Genomic DNA, 16,880 nt, shown 5'->3' on the forward strand with positions numbered 1-16,880 from the left:
TGGCATTTCTTCATGTTTGTTCATTCTATTGATGCCAATGTACTTGGATTCCATTGACGCTTATGTAAGTTGACACCATTGACGTCCATGGACGTCCAAAATTTTTCCCATTCATTTTCAATGGGAATTTTTTTTTTTTTCCAAATCAACAAAAAATGACTCGATATCATTAGGACGTGTCCCCCAAATGTCCCCGATTGCTTTGCCGCTTATGGAGGGTGATGCCATTGACGTCCATGGACGTCCAAACTTCCCATTCATTTCCAATGGCATTTCTTCATGTTTGTTCATTCTATTGATGCCAATGTACTTGGATTCTATTGACGCTTATGTAAGTTGATACCATTGACGTCCATGGACGTCCAAAATTTTTCCAATTCATTTTCAATGGTAATTTTTTTTTTTCCCCAAATCAACAGAAAATGACTAGATATCATTAGGACGTGTCCCCCAAACTTCCCCGATTCCATTAACAATTATGAAAGGTGCCGCCATTGACGTCCATGGACGTCCAATTCTCCCATTGATTTCTAATGGCTTTTACTTTGTTTTGTGCCAATGACTGGCATTATGATCCATTCTATTGATAGACCTGAGTGGGGCTAAGATCTGTATCTCCACAGAGGAAAGACCAAGGTGTGTAATTTCTCCCGAAATTGCAGTTTCTAGTTATTATTATGCAATGGTTTCTCCGCGTTTTTTCGGCGCGCCGCGCAGCCCGAACCGTACCACCGATCGGCACCGTTCAAGTATCGACACGACCGGAATTTTCGCGCGACGATGGGAATTTTTAAAACGACCCCGAAAATTTTTCCGTTCACCCGTAAACGGCGATTTTCCGATTTTTTAAAAAAATTTCAAAACGCTACTTGTCCTACAATTTTTGACCAAATCACATAATTTGGACATCAAAAATTCCGGGACGGTGGGGGGCATAAAGATTGTATACAGAATTTGGAAAAAATTTACGGTTCTCCGGATATTTGCCAAAAACTATCCCATTCATTTCCAATGGGAAAAGTTCCCATTCACTTTCAATAGTATTTCCAATGGACTTTACATTGCATTGATGCCATTGACTGCCATGCATGTCGAATCTATTGATGCCAATGTACATGGATTCAATTGACTATATGGATGTCGATGCCATTGACGGCCATGGACGTCCAAAATTTTTCCCATTCATTTTCAATGGGGAAAAAACTACATTTCCCCAAATCAACAGAAAATGACCAGATATCAATAGGACGTGTCCCCCAAACGTCCCCAACTCCATTGACGCTTATGGGGGGTGCTGCCATTGACATCCATGGACGTCCAAAAATTTTCCCATTCATTTTCAATGGGAAATTTTTTTTTTCCCCAAATCAACAGAAAATGACTAGATATCATTAGGACGTGTCCCCCAAATGTCCCCGATTGCATTGCCGCTTATGGAGGGTGCTGCCATTGTCGTCCATGGACGTCCAAAATTTTTCCCATTCATTTTCAATGGGGAAAAAACGAAATTTCCCCAAATCAACAGAAAATGACCAGATATTAATAGGACGTATACCCCAAACGTCCCCAACTCCATTGACGTTTATGGGGGGTGCTGCCATTGACGTCCATGGACGTCTAAAAATTTTCCCATTCATTTTCAATGGGAATTTTTTTTTTTCCCCAAATCAACAGAAAATGACTAGATATCATTAGGACGTGTCCCCCAAATGTCCCCGATTGCATTGCCGCTTATGGAGGGTGATTCCATTGACGTCAATGGACGTCCAAACTTCCCATTCATTTCCAATGGCATTTCTTCATGTTTGTTCATTCTATTGATGCCAATGTACTTGGATTCCATTGACGCTTATGTAAGTTGATACCATTGACGTCCATGGACGTCCAAAATTTTTCCCATTCATTTTCAATGGGAATTTTTTTTTTTTCCCCAAATCAACAGAAAATGACTAGATATCAATAGGACGTGTCGCCCAAATGTCCCCGATTGCATTGCCTCTTATGGAAGGTGATGCCATTGACGTTCATGGACGTCCAAACTTCCCATTCATTTCCAATGGCATTTCTTCATGTTTGTTCATTCTATTGATGCCAATGTACTTGGATTCCATTGACGCTTATGTAAATTGATACCATTGACGTCCATGGACGTCCAAAATTTTTCCCATTCATTTTCAATGGGAATTTTTTTTTTCCCCCAAATCAACAGAAAATGACTAGATATCAATAGGACGTGTCGCCCAAATGTCCCCGATTGCATTGCCTCTTATGGAAGGTGATGCCATTGACGTTCATGGACGTCCAAACTTCCCATTCATTTCCAATGGCATTTCTTCATGTTTGTTCATTCTATTGATGCCAATGTACTTGGATTCCATTGACGCTTATGTAAATTGATACCATTGACGTCCATGGACGTCCAAAATTTTTCCCATTCATTTTCAATGGGAATTTTTTTTTTTCCCCAAATCAACAGAATATGACTAGATATCATTAGGACGTGTCCCCCAAATGTCCCCGATTGGATTGCCGCTTATGGAGGGTGATGCCATTGACGTCCATGGACGTCCAAACTTCCCATTTATATCCAGTGGCATTTCTTCATGTTTGTTCATTCTATTGATGCGAATGTACTTGGATTCCATTGACGCTTATGTAAGTTGATACCATTGACGTCCATGGACGTCCAAAATTTTTCCCATTCATTTTCAATGGGAATTTTTTTTTTTCCCCAAATCAACAGAAAATGACTAGATATCATTATGACGTGTCCCCCAAATGTCCCCAATTGCATTGCCGCTTATGGAGGGTGATGCCATTGACGTTCATGGACGTCCAAACTTCCCATTAAATCCCAATGGCATTTCTTCATGTTTGTTCATTCTATTGATGCCAATGTACTTGGATTCCATTGACGCCTATGTAAGTTGATACCATTGACGTCCATGGACGTCCAAAAATTTTCCCATTCATTTTCAATGGTAATTTTTTTTTTTTCCCCAAATCAACAGAAAATGACTAGATATCATTAGGACGTGTCCCCCAAATGTCCCTGATTGGATTGCCGCTTATGGAGGGTGATGCCATTGACGGCCATGGACGTCCAATTCTCCCAATCTTTTCTAATGGCTTTTACTTTGTTTAGTGCCATTGACTGGCATTATGGTCCATTCTATTGATAGACCTGAGTGGGGCTAAGATTTGTATCTCCACAGAGGAAAGACCAAGGTGTAATTTCTCCCGAAATTGCAGTTTCTAGTTACAGGTGTTTTAGCTCATTTCAATTTATTTTATTTAGATGGGCTGTTATTACCTTGGTCTTTCCAAGGGAAAGAACAAGGTTATGTTGTTGTACAACTTTATTGTACTTTTTATTATTACCTTGGTCTTTCCAAGGGAAAGAACAAGGTTATGTTGTTGTACAACTTTATTGTACTTTTTTTTATTATTATTTATTATTATTATTATTATTCAATAATTGTTGACGTTTTTTTCGGCGCGCCGCACAGCCCGAACCGTACTTCCGATCGGTACCGTTCAAGTATCGGCACGACCGGAATTTTCGCGCGACGATGGGAATTTTTCAAACGGCCTTGAAAAATTTTCCGTTCGCCCGTAAACGGCAATTTTCCGGAAAAAAAAAAAAGTTTCAAAATGTATCTAGTCCTACAATTTTTGACCAAATCACATAATTTGGGCATCAAAAATTCCGGGACGGTGAGGGGCATAAAAGTTGTATACAGAATTTGGAAAAAAATTACGCTTCCTCGGAAATTTGCCAAAAACTATCCCATTCATTTCGAATGGGAAAAGTTCCCATTCACTTCCAATGGGATTTCCAATGGAATTTACATTGCATTGATGCCATTGACGGCCATGCATGTCGAATCTACTGATGCCAATGTACTTGGATTCAATTGACTATATGGATGTCGATGCCATTGACGGCCATGGACGTCCAAAATTTTTCCCATTCATTTTCAATGGGGAAAAAACTACATTTCCCCAAATCAACAGAAAATGACCAGATATTAATAGGACGTATACCCCAAACGTCCCCAACTCCATTGACGCTTATGGGGGGTGCTGCCATTGACGTCCATGGACGTCCAAAATTTTTCCCATTCATTTTCAATGGGGAAAACACTAAATTTCCCCAAATCATCAGAAAATGACCAGTTATCAATAGTACGTCTCCCCCAAACGTTCCGAACTCCATTGACGCTTATAGGGGGTGCTGCCATTGACGTCCATGGACGTCCAAAAATTTTCCCATTCATTTTCAATGGGGAAAAAACTAAATTTCCCCAAATCAACAGAAAATGACCAGATATTAATAGGACGTATACCCCAAACGTCCCCAATTCCATTTACGCTTATGGAGGGTGATGCCATTGACGTTCATGGACGTCCAAACTTCCCATTCATTTCCAATGGCATTTCTTCATGTTTGTTCATTCTATTGATGCCAATGTACTTGGATTCCATTGACGCCTATGTAAGTTGATACCATTGACGTCCATGGACGTCCAAAATTTTTCCCATTCATTTTCAATGGGAATTTTTTTGTTTTCCCCAAAATCAACAAAAAATGACTAGATATCATTAGGACGTGTCCCCCAAATGTCCCCGATTGCATTGCCGCTTATGGAGGGTGATGCCATTGACGTCCATGGACGTCCAAAATTTCCATTCATTTCCAATGGCATTTCTTCATGTTTGTTCATTCTATTGATGCCAATGTACTTGGATTCCATTGACGCTTATGTAAGTTGATACCATTGACGTCCATGGACGTCCAAAATTTTTCCCATTCATTTTCAATGGGAATTTTTTTTTTTTTCCCCAAATCAACAGAAAATGACTGGATATCATTAGGACGTGTCCCCCAAATGTCCCCGATTGCATTGCCGCTTACGGAGGGTGATGCCATTGACGTTCATGGACGTCCAAACTTCCCATTTATTTCCAATGGCATTTCTTCATGTTTGTTCATTCTATTGATGCCAATGTACTTGGATTCCATTGACGCTTATGTAAGTTGATACCATTGACGTCCATGGACGTCCAAAATTTTTCCCATTCATTTTCAATGGGAATTTTTTTTTTTTCCCCCAAATCAACAGAAAATGACTAGATATCAATAGGACGTTTCCCCCAAATGTGCCCGATTGCATTGCTGCTTATGGAGGGTGATGCCATTGACGTCCACGGACGTCCAAACTTCCCATTCATTTCCAATGGCATTTCTTCATGTTTGTTCATTCTATTGATGCCAATGTACTTGGATTCCATTGACGCTTATGTAAGTTGATACCATTGACGTCCATGGACGTCCAAAATTTTTCCCATTCATTTTCAATGGGAATTTTTTTTTTTTCCTCAAATCAACAGAAAATGACTAGATATCATTAGGACGTGTCCCCCAAATGTCCCCGATTGCATTGCCGCTTATGGGGGGTGATGCCATTGACGTCCATGGACGTCCAAACTTCCCATTAATTTCCAAAGGCATTTCTTCATGTTTGTTCATTCTATTGATGCCAATGTACTTGGATTCCATTGATGCTTATGTAAGTTGATACCATTGACGTCCATGGACGTCCAAAATTTTTCCCATTCATTTTCAATGGGAATTTTTTTTTTTTCCCAAATCAACAGAAAATGACTAGATATCATTAGGACGTGTCCCCCAAATGTCCCCGATTGCATTGCCGCTTATGGAGGGTGATGCCATTGACGTTCATGGACGTCCAAACTTCCCATTCATTTCCAATGGCATTTCTTCATGTTTGTTCATTTTATTGATGCCAATGTACTTGGATTCCATTGACGCTTATGTAAGTTGATACCATTGACGTCCATGGACGTCCAAAATTTTTCCCATTCATTTTCAATGGGAATTTTTTTTTTTTTCCCAAATCAACAGAAAATGACTACATATCAATAGGACGTGTCCCCCAAACTTCCCCGATTCCATTAACAATTATGGAGGGTGCTGCCATTGACGGACATGGACGTCCAATTCTCCCAATCTTTTCTAATGGCTTTAACTTTGTTTAGTGCCAATGACTGGCATTATGGTCCATTCTATTGATAGACCTGAGTGGGGCTAAGATTTGTATCTCCACAGAGGAAAGACCAAGGTGTGTAATTTCTCCCGAAATTGCAGTTTCTAGTTCTTCTTATTATTATAGTCGTTTTTTTCGGCGCGCCGCGCAGCCCAAACCGTAGCACCGATCGGCACCGTTGAAGTATCGGCACGACCGGATTTTTCGCGTGACGATGGGAATTTTTCAAACCGCCACGAAAAATTTTCCGTTCGCCCGTAAACGGCAATTTTCCGAAAAAATAAAAAAGTTTCAAAATGTATCTAGTCCTACAATTTTTGACCAAATCACATAATTTGGGTATCAAAAATTCCGGGACGATGAGGGGCATAAAAGTTGTATACAGAATTTGGCAAAAATTTACGGTTCCCCGGAAATTTGCCAAAAACTTTCCTATTCATTTTGAATGAAAAAAAAACGCACGCTGCACAGCCCGAACCGTTTGACCGATCGGCACCGTTCAAATATCGGCACGACCGGAATTTTCGCGCAACGATGGGAATTTTTCAAACGGACCCGAAAAATTTTCCCTTCGCCCGTAAACGGCAATTTTCCGGAAAAAAAAAAAAGTTTCAAAATGTATCTAGTCCTACAATTTTTGACCAAATCACACAATTTGGGCATCAAAAATTCCGGGACGGTGAGGGGCATAAAAGTTGTATACAGAATTTGGAAAAAAATTACGCTTCCTTGGAAATTTGCCAAAAACTATCCCATTCATTTCGAATGGGAAAAGTCCCATTCACTTCCAATGGGATTTCCAATGGAATTTACATTGCATTGATGCCATTGACGGCCATGCATGTCGAATCTACTGATGCCAATGTACTTGGATTCAATTGACTATATGGATGTCGATGCCATTGACTGCCATGGACGTCCAAAATTTTTCCCATTCATTTTCAATGGGGAAAAAACAAAATTACCCCAAATCAACAGAAAATGACCAGATATCAATAGGACGTGTCCCCCAAACTTCCCCAATTCCATTGACGCTTATGAAGGGTGCCGCCATTGACTTACATGGACGTCCAAAATTTTTCCCATTCATTTTCAATGGGGAAAAAACTAAATTTCTCCAAATCAACAGAAAATGACCAGATATCAATAGGACGTATATCCCAAACGTCCCCAATTCCATTGACGCTTATGGGGGGTGCTGCCATTGACGTCCATGGACGTCCAAAATTTTACCCATTCATTTTCAATGGGAAATTTTTTTTTTTCCCCAAATCAACAGAAAATGACTAGATATCAATAGGACCTGTCCCCCAAATGTCCCCGATTGCATTGCTGCTTATGGAGGGTGATGCCATTGACGTCCAGGGACGTCCAAACTTCCCATTCATTTCCAATGGCATTTCTTCATGTTTGTTCATTCTTTTGATGCCAATGTACTTGGATTCCATTGACGCTTATGTAAGTTTATACCATTGACGTCCATGGACGTCCAAAATTTTTCCCATTCATTTTCAATGGGAATTTTTTTTTTTTTCCCCAAATCAACAGAAAATGACTAGATATCAATAAGACGTTTCCCCCAAATGTGCCCGATTGCATTGCTGCTTATGGAGGGTGATGCCATTGACGTCCACGGACGTCCAAACTTCCCATTCATTTCCAATGGCATTTCTTCATGTTTGTTCATTCTATTGATGCCAATGTACTTGGATTCCATTGACGCTTATGTAAGTTGATACCATTGACGTCCATGGACGTCCAAAATTTTTCCCATTCATTTTCAATGGGAATTTTTTTTTTTCCCCAAATCAACAGAAAATGACTAGATATCATTAGGACGTGTCCCCCAAATGTCCCCGAATGCATTGCCGCTTATGGGGGGTGATGCCATTGACGTCCATGGACGTCCAAACTTCCCATTAAATACCAATGGCATTTCTTCATGTTTGTTCATTCTTTTGATGCCAATGTACTTGGATTCCATTGACGCTTATGTAAGTTTATACCATTGACGTCCATGGACGTCCAAAATTTTTCCCATTCATTTTCAATGGGAATTTTTTTTTTCCCCCCAAATCAACAGAAAATGACTAGATATCAATAGGACGTTTCCCCCAAATGTGCCCGATTGCATTGCTGCTTATGGAGGGTGATGCCATTGACGTCCACGGACGTCCAAACTTCCCATTCATTTCCAATGGCATTTCTTCATGTTTGTTCATTCTATTGATGCCAATGTACTTGGATTCCATTGACGCTTATGTAAGTTGATACCATTGACGTCCATGGACGTCCAAAATTTTTCCCATTCATTTTCAATGGGAATTTTTTTTTTTTCCCCAAATCAACAGAAAATGACTAGATATCAATAGGACATGTCCCCCAAATGTCCCTGATTGCATTGCCGCTTATGGAGGTTGATGCCATTGACGTCCATGGACGTCCAAACTTCCCATTAATTTCCAATGGCATTTCTTCATGTTTGTTCATTCTATTGATGCCAATGTACTTGGATTCCATTGACGCTTATGTAAGTTGATACCATTGACGTCCATGGACGTCCAAAATTTTTCCCATTCATTTTCAATGGGAATTTTTTTATTTTCCACAAATCAACAGAAAATGACTAGATATCAATAGGACGTGTCCCCCAAATGTCTCCGATTGCATTAACAATTATGAAGGGTGCCGCCATTGACGTCCATGGACGTCCAATTCTCCAGTTCATTTCTAATGGCTTTTTGTTTTGTGCCAATGACTGGTATTATGATCCATTCTATTGATAGACCTGAGTGGGGCTAAGATCTGTATCTCCACAGAGGAAAGACCAAGGTGTGTAATTTCTCCCGAAATTGCAGTTTCTAGTTTATTTTGTTATGTGTTTAGATTTTACAAATGTGATGTAGTATTCATTTATATTGTATATTTTATGTTGTATAACGTTAATTCCTATGTGAATATTAGTTCCTACTTGTTTTGTTGTGGAAGGAAGGTTTTGTATTGAACACGGGGCCATGTTGGTTATTATTATAGCAGAGAAGACAGCAGTAAATCAACAAAGACAAGTCAACTGTGCCCCGATCTACCACTCCAGAGATCTGATGGACTCAAAAAGTGGGTTACGATTGCATATTAGTTTGAAAATCGACCGGATCCACCGTATTATTACATGAGTGACTTCCGGCCCGATCCTAGCTAGTAGTATTGACGCAGGAGGGCCGCGCCTCGCGTCAAATAATAAACTCTGCCGTTCTGTTCACGTGCGTCACATTGAGCCGCTTCCGGGACGCATCTAACACGCTGCTGCACTGCGACTGGTGTGCATTGGCCGATTGACTCTAACACCCGCATTTCACTGCATTCTCGCGGCGGCCACGTTGTCGCGCCGTTTCTGGACTGTCCTACCGTGTTGGTCCTCATTATAGTAGAGAAGACTGAGTAAATATAATCTACACATAGAAACTGTAACCCGATCGACTCACAGCCTTGAAAAGTAAGGGTTATATTATACGTCAGAAACTCGTTCGATACGCGTCCGTTCTGAACCGACTACCACGTACCGAAACGGTTCAATACTATGACATGTACCGTTACACCCTTAATTATAAGGTTTGACCAATTTGCTTGTCACATTCTCAGCTAGCACAGTGAGCGAGTGATTAGTCTCACAGTTCTGGGGTTGGTGGTTGTAATCCGGGCTCACACATTCCTTTTTAGAGTTAACATGTTCTCTCCTGCTGGCATGATTTGTTTCTCACACCACTAAAACATGTTTCAGATTAAGTAAAATTATTTTTTCAATTTGTGCACTGCCATTATCTGGCGACCAGTCCACGTTTCATCTAGCAGCTCGTCTGAATGCCAGCTGCGATAGGCCACAACTCGACTTGAACAATGATAAGCCAAAGTATTCTATTTTACCCCCTCAAAATATATATTTTCTTTTAAACTGAATATTCATTCTAAAGATGCACCGATACCAATCGGCAGGGGAGGGGGGCAATCCGGCCCGAAATGGTGGTATCGGCGAGTACCAACAAAGAGGGCGCCGATACCATTTACTGGTCCAGTATTATAACATTTTACCGCAGCCTTTATTCCTCCTGACACTCACTAGACTCTGTCTCTGTGTTGTCTGATGACACGTGATCACTTTGCATGCCAAGCAGCTATCGCTATTGGCCTGCTTCAGACCAATGAGAACGGGCCAATAGCTGCTCTTAACCAGTCACGGGGCAGCTTTTTCATAAGGATGAAAAACAAACTACGAGAATAAAATGTAAGCGGTCTGGACACATTTCAGTTCATAATCTCCGTCGAGTGCAATAACTGCATGCAAGATTTGTGGCCTGAAAATTTCGAGAGGTCTAGTTAAATCGGCCAGTTAATACCTCAATACCTCTAACCTGATAACGCATTTGAAGATGAAACAATTGAACGAACAGAAAGAGTTTGAGGCTGCAACAGCTCTACTGCTATCCATAAGGAAATGGGCTCGACCGGAGCAACAATCCCTGGTCAATTCAGTTCGTCTACTTTACTTTTATTGTCTTTTACTGAAAAGTGCCGCAGTAATTCGAGACCTGTTTCCAAAGTAGGGTTGCCACCTTTCAGAAATAGAAATAAGGGACTCACTCCCCCCTCCCGGCCAAAGCTGTAGAGTCGACGGAGAAAAGGGACATCCCCGAACTCCTAAAATGCATAGAAATGTATCTATTCCGTATTGGTTCAATACGGAACGCAACTTTTAATTCCCAATTTGAAACGATGTGTATGTTGCAACTGGTGCACAGAGAGGGAGGCTAATAGAGAAACAGGATGCTGTGGTCAATTATTATTAGTTATAATTTCATGAAAGTTGCTTTTGAGAGCCAAAACTCAGGGTTTAAAAAAGTGTAGTCAGTTCATCCATTGTATTTTTACTTTCTCACTGTTTCGCTGGTATTATACATGTTTTAATTTCACGAATTTAGCACTATTTTGTCCTTTGAGAGCCAAAGGTTTATTTAACTATTGTCACCCATATAAATATATATATAATATTGTAATATATAAAATATAATATATAATGTTGTTGTTGTGTGTTTTCTACCCGCGATCTGACACATAAAGCCAGTTGTGTGGTTGTTTGAACGATGTGCTAATGCTAGCGAACGTAAGTTAACCGTTTGTGTCATTGCTGTAATAGCAGCAAATTATCATTTATTTACGTTGATGTGAACCTGTTTGGTATCGAGGACGAAATTAATTTGTATTATTTCTATTTTTAGTTTCACTCTTCCAATGATGGTGTCATAACGACAGCATAAAAAAAGTCAGCAAATTAAACGGACGTCCAGCATCGTCATTTGGGAGTTTAGCTCGCTGTATAGCCAGGACAGAGCCGTAGAGTCCTGGTGAGGACAGTATATTCACATTTTGTTGTTCATGCATCATGTAACATTGTCATACTGTACACTTATTTAGCATGTTGTTCTCTATTGTATTTTTATATTAAATTGCCTTTCAAGATAACATATCTGTTCTATGTGTTGGATTTTAGCAAGTAAATTTCCCCGAAAAATGTGATTTATATTCCGGTGCGACTTGGGTATATGTTTTTTTTTTCCTCTTCGTTGGGCATTTTATGGCTGGTGCGACTTATACTCAGGTGCGACTTATAGTCCGAAAAATACGGTAATTAATTCCATGATATCATTTATATGCTTTTATGTCTTTTGCATTTTTTCACACGAAGTATAATAGCAATGTTTAAGGCTACTCTACTTTGAATTACAAGTTTTTAGACAAGGTTAAAACATTGGCTCCTAATGTTGTTTATAGACGTTAAATCCGGTTTGACTGGGAGGGATGGGATTGAGCATTGGTTACTGGTAGAGGCGTGCAAAATTTCCGATTCTTAGATTATTCGCGATTCGGCCGTGGAAGATTCGAGAATGATTCACAAATATCCAAATTCCGATTATTGAATTATACCAGGTAAAGCGGAAATAAAACACAGTCAGCGCGGTCTTTGGGACGCAATGAGGAGCGGACCGAGAGTAAATATCATGTTCAACTCATGCCGCTAGATAAAAAAAAAAAAACAACAACAATCATACCTGACTGCGGCTGACAGCCGCTACAAACAACGCTCATTTGCTAGTTGCTACAAACATACGGCTACAGTAAATATATATTTGTAGAACTAGAACTTTCCGGCGTAGGTAAACAGCCGCCATCTTAAAGCAGTAGACCTCTCTAGAAGGCTCTGTTGTAGCGAACCTAATTAACTTTTTATCTAAAATACTCCTAAATCGGCAGAATTTTGTCTTGAATCTATCTTTAAATGATGAAATAGTTTTAAAACTTTGACAAAAGTAGACAGAAGGGAAATTATGGAACAACGGGAGCAATTTTAACAACTGTAACAGTTGATTCACAACATTAAATTAATTGAATGTAGTTTAAAGCTGCTGATAGAGAATGGGGACTGGAGTTTGTATTTATTTATTTTATTTTTTTATTTATTTATTTTTTTATTTTCCCTTCAGGCATGACAAATCCAAAAAAACATACAGCATTTATATGTGTTTACAATTAATTCAACCCGAAAAGAAAAGGGCTGACGGGAGAAGCCGAAGCTTATTGAAACCCGTCCCCAGTATACCATAAAGGACGCAGAAAATATCAAATATCAAATTTTTGACATTCAGATTTTGTAATGATCACAAGTTTTTTGTTGTTGTTGTTGTAAATAATAACCATCCCCTCTGATTGTTCATTTTCCCAATAGTCCATAGTCGATCGATGTGCTCGTTATGTTGATTAAAAATGCGTCCTTCTCCTTCGAATGTCTGTGAGATTGTTGTTATTTTTGTATATTTGTTTACTGTTATATGTTAACTTGATACTGAAATAGTAGTTTGGTTTAGCCTGAGAGGATTTTTGAACAATTTAGAAAAAAAAAAGAAAAAAAAAAAGGAGGGGGGTGCATCAATAATCGTTTTATAATCGAATCGGAGCCTCTGAATCGTAATCGTAATTTAATCGTTAACTGACCGAAGAATCCCAGCTCTAGCTACTGGTATTGATCATTCATTGCCAGCAATGAGTTGAACTATATGTCATGCAGCAAAAATATCTGAGCTTGCATATTCGACATTTTAGGCTACTGTTAGCATTCAGTTAGCAGACTCATCATTGCTCAGGTAGGCTATGTACGGAAATCTTCGACCACGATACATATAATAAGACCTCAGACTTTCATTGTTCTGCTACATTTTAAGGATGAATGCGTAATCTTGATGAGACCACAAAGAGACTTTACTGTGATATTGATCTGGTAGAGAAAATGAATAAATGGTTAGATAGATGTCATTTGCTCAGTGTTTTGGTATTTTATTTTAGATTGCCACATTTCTCTTTCCCTTAGCAGCCTTTTCTTCCACTTGTGTATTACCCAACTATCTCTATGCTGTTGGAACTGCTTCCCATTACATTGGCCTGCACATTCAAACAAAACAAGTGTATCATATGTGCACAGCTGTTTGAACCACATAGGGAAATGTATGGGCAAAGTGATTGGTTTATTTTAATTGCTATTTTAGTTGGAAGTAATTAAGGTTTTCTATCTACAGGGAGACCTCAATGCATATCCCCAACACACGGGGATACTTGCACACACATCATACACACATTGACAATGACATACTTAACGGGTTATTGTAGCAATTTACACTTGCTAACAGTATACAGCTAGTCTGACAAGGTTCTTCTTATCCAATTTCCCATTTTTTAATCTGATTTTCCCCTTTCCTTTTTCGTCCATTTTAAGGTGAAAGAGATATTGCCTTGCTATTTTATTTTCTTACCTAGCATGTAGGCCTATTGCTATTTTCTGACTATTCAGGTGATGATATAAAAGGATAATGTAATGTGTGAATAAATTGTTGTTTGTTGTATTAGTCCTCTGGCTTTACATAGTGGTTGATGCCTAGACATATTTGTTTCATTTTGTGTTCTCGTGTGTAGCAGCAGTTTAACAGAATTGGCAAGTCCAGGGTGACATTTTACAGTTTCATCCCTGTTTTCTTAGGCACATCAGGGGTTTTGAGTAGTATATACCGCAATAAAGGAACCATGGTAAGGGGGAGGTGATTGTGCGAAAGGATGAGAAAGTGATTTGTTGAGAAACTGATAGGCTTTGCACCATAAGCTGAGTTGAAGAGAAGATTTAGAAGTTGTAAGACAGCGTTGTCTTGTCGTGAAGCGCTGACAGGGTCTTCAAGCTCAACATAAAAAAGCAATGTGTATATGTGAGGATGTGCTCGGCATTTCAGTGTGTATTTGCAGCACAGATGGAAAGACATCTCAGGGATTACCGTGTAACTGGAAGAGGAGAGAGGTGGTAATTGCATTTTAATTACAGTGTTGATGGTTTTGTGCTCTGCCAGATGGAAGGTGCTTTACTGATATAAGCACAAAATGAATCAGCCCTCTGGAAAATAAATCAGGCCTTTGGTGACTGGTTACCTGCTGTGTCCCTAACCTCTGCGAGAGTCACAGGTGATAATGATTTGTTGAGTGTGGTTGATATCCAACATACACCTTCACCTGCCACTCTGTGTCCTTCCACCTTCCACCTCCATGGTAATGATATATATCTGTACTCATGTAGACTACATAAAGATAATCTTAGCATTGTGTATTTGTGTCTGTTATTTGTGTTATTCCACGTATATTCATGTAAACATGTTTTTCTTCAAGATGATAAGATTTTAGTCAGTATCACTTCATTACAAATAAGTCACGCTTTGATGTACAGTAGCCTTTTTTCTTGTTTGGTACACTACTTTCCTAAATGGCCGACTTCTTCTCCTTTTTACTTTTGTAGTCAAACATGGTTACGTTGATTGAACAAAAGAGAATTGCCACTTCTGTTTTTATGGACCGGTGAGAGTGGCGTGGGAAGAGAACAGACAGCGCTAGACAGAAAATATTGCTGATGATGTCATGTTTTACGTTGCTTGCTCTAATGTCAGGACACAGGATCTCTGTGTCGTGTTGAATTTACTGTCTTTGATTCATTCATTGGTGAGTACACAATATCATGCTGTTATGATCTTACACAATTCATATGTCAGTAAATCACTGACAGCACGCACTAAACAATGGACAGTGGACTGAATTTTCTTGACAGGCAAACTGAAAAAACAGCAATCAATAGTCTATTATTTGGTTAAATAATTTACGGTAAGGGAGATTCTATCTCTCTTTGTTTTAAACTTTGATTGGAATGTGCTACTGGGAAGGCTAATGTTTACGATTGAGTACGTATGAAGGCATTATAACCTGAATTTGAAGTTGAGGCGACCTGTGTTCTATCAATAAGGTAAGTTTATGCACTGATAAGAATTTTGCTATGAACATTTTTAGGGAAAAATACTTTAAGGCTAGTTAAAAAATAAATAAATAATATGCAGGTAAACAATTGTTCCTTCTTAATCTGTGTGAAATTGAATTCAGTTTAGTCATGGCACTACTATTATACAATGTGCACCTATGTAAACAGACTATTTGTGTGTGTATATATATATATATCCTTAGTGGGAATAACAAGTCCAATAAAAAATTAATAAAGATGGATGGTTGCAGATATCTGGAAGTCATAATTATATGGATAACTGTATATGGATTAACGGCTATCCTTTTTTGGCTTCGCCTAAGGAAACATTTCTAACAGTTACTGAGAATAGCCAGAAACTTTTCTTTCTCAAAAAAAATAATAAAAGGACTTGTTAGTGCATAAAGCTCATAATCCAAAGGTCAGGTGTTGGGCTAGGGTGTCATTAATGTGGGATCCAGACAGGCTGAAAGTTATTAATAATAGTGGCTGTGCTGAAACCAGAGAGGGCATTTGGTCAGTTTTGCAATATCACATTCTACGTGATAAAAAACACTGTGGGAACCATTTTGGAAAGACCCTTTTGTATTCTAGCTAGACTGCCCTAGTGCGCACAATTGCTGAATAAAATCAATGTTCTATATGGGTTTCTGTATTTACCCAGTTGAAAAATATACACACACACAGACCCCGCCCCCCTCTCCCATATGCTACACACACAAAACAAACAAACAAAATTTACCTTGAAATATGGATCAAGAACAGGGTTTGTCATTTTAGGTAATTACGGATGTGGCGATTGCATCGTGAACGGTTTGAATGGTCAATAATTATGCTATAAACCAGAATTGATGGGATTTGCTTTTGCTTTACCCAAAATGTGTTAGCATCTGTCTACGGCATTTTTTTTTTTTTTTTTAAACGCAAAACAATTACTATATACACTTCTTTCTACAATGAGCGATGTTGCTGAAACCAAGTGTACTTCAGAGTGTGCTGGTTTGAGCAACAAGTTTTCATGAGGGTCTGACAGTTGGCCACTGTTTTGAATTGCCAGTGCATGGCAGTACAATGTTGCAGATGTAACAGCCAATCGTAAACCAATCGTATTTTTCCCTATTAGTTGAAATACAGGAGCAGTCACTTTCTGTCACAGTTGCCACGTGCTCCAGCATATAGTAGTGACCACCCCTCCAGATGTCTTATGTTTTTGCACTGGTCATAAACCTGCAAGACCAATGCCAAAACACAAGAAATCCACACTGTAAAAAAACCCATTAAATTTACAGTGAAATACTGGAAGCTGTAGTTGCCAGAATTATACAGAATAAAAAATTTAAAAAAAAAAAACGAAAAAATTGTGAAATGTTAATTATCAAATTAACAACAAACTACTGTAGAAAGAACTATATACACTCACCGGC

General features: G+C 39.0%; 1 protein-coding gene across 2 annotated transcripts in view; it reads left to right on the forward strand.

Annotated features, from left to right (window-relative positions):
* The window catches only part of agbl4 (AGBL carboxypeptidase 4), a 754,546-nt gene that overhangs the window by 107,251 nt on the left and 630,415 nt on the right, over positions 1-16,880 (forward strand). The window lies entirely within an intron of this gene.

The sequence above is a fragment of the Corythoichthys intestinalis genome, chromosome 7 (assembly GCF_030265065.1).
Source record: "Corythoichthys intestinalis isolate RoL2023-P3 chromosome 7, ASM3026506v1, whole genome shotgun sequence".
Lineage (NCBI taxonomy): Eukaryota > Metazoa > Chordata > Actinopteri > Syngnathiformes > Syngnathidae > Corythoichthys > Corythoichthys intestinalis.